The sequence below is a fragment of the Octopus bimaculoides genome, chromosome 23 (assembly GCF_001194135.2).
Source record: "Octopus bimaculoides isolate UCB-OBI-ISO-001 chromosome 23, ASM119413v2, whole genome shotgun sequence".
Classification (NCBI taxonomy): Eukaryota; Metazoa; Mollusca; class Cephalopoda; order Octopoda; family Octopodidae; genus Octopus; species Octopus bimaculoides.
In genome coordinates, this window is record NC_069003.1 from 11,340,602 (window position 1) to 11,341,925 (window position 1,324).

A 1,324-nucleotide genomic window follows, 5' to 3' on the forward strand; every position below is an offset into this window, starting at 1 on the left:
GAATGAAGTATGTCGTATAATCTTAATGTATTTTTATTTAAATCAATTTTAGTTTCTATTTCACATTCAACTACAAAGTCCTTAACATTCATACACAGCTACTGTTTCGATTTTGCTTGAATTTCATCAGTGTAAAGCAACTAAGGATTTATTAATTATACCATGTTATTTTATTGTGGAAGAAAAAGGAGAAAATATTTTAATGAAGTGAAAACGATATATGAAGGCATTTAACTTGGGATGTGTTTGTTTTGTCACAGTTGTGTGTGTGGAGAGAAAGAGAGTAATGAACTAGATGGAAATTGTAAACCTATCTAGGCGGCATGGCTGTGTGGTTAAGATTGCTTTCAACCACTTGATTTTGGGTTCAATCTCACTACGTGGCACCTTGGGTAAGTAAATGCCTTCTATAATAGTCCTGGGCTAATCAAAGCTATGAGAATGGATTATGTAGACAGAAACTGAAAGAAGCCTATTGTGTGTGTGTATATATATATGTATGTGTGTGTTTATATATATGTGGTCGATGCCAGTTCCACCTGGCTAGCTCCTGTGCAGGTGGCATGTAAAAAGCACCATTCGAGCGTGGTCAATGCCAGTGCTGCCTGATTGGCCCCTGTGCCAGTGGCACATAAAAAGCACCCACTTCACTTTTGGAGTGGTTGGCATTAAGGGAATCCAGTTGTAGAAACCTTGCCAGATCAGATTGGAGCCTGGTACAGCCTCCTGGCTTGCCAGTCCTCAGTCAAACCGTCCAACCCATGCCAGCATGGACAATAGACGTTAAACGATGATGTGTGTGTTTATATATCTTTGTATTGAAATTACATGGTAGTGGTAAGTGAATGTCATGTTGTAAAAACTGTCATTTGTTTCCAATATTCTGTGAAAAATATTGTTCTGACCAAGGGGAAATGTTACCTTGCTTGGAATCAGTTGAGTGTTGGAGACAGAGAGAGTATCCAGCAGTAGAAAATCTGCCTCACTAAACTCTATGGAAAAGTGAATTTTTAAAATGATGATTTTCTTATGCAAACATGACTACACTACATTTTCTTGTCTTTCTTTTATTTTGCATACTAAGATATTTGCCAATATTTCTGTTAATAAGTTAAACCAGTGGTTCCCAAACATTTTCAGGCTGCCATGCCCTTGACGCCTGGGCCACATTCCTAGTGGTCCCCCAAAAAATACAAACCCACCACCACTAATGTAGATCACTTTCTGCAACAAATTCAAAACTGTATTTCTCAAATAAAACTTAACCTATTATTTTATTATTATTATTTTACCCCATTGCCTGCTTTTGGCCACCCCATTATTA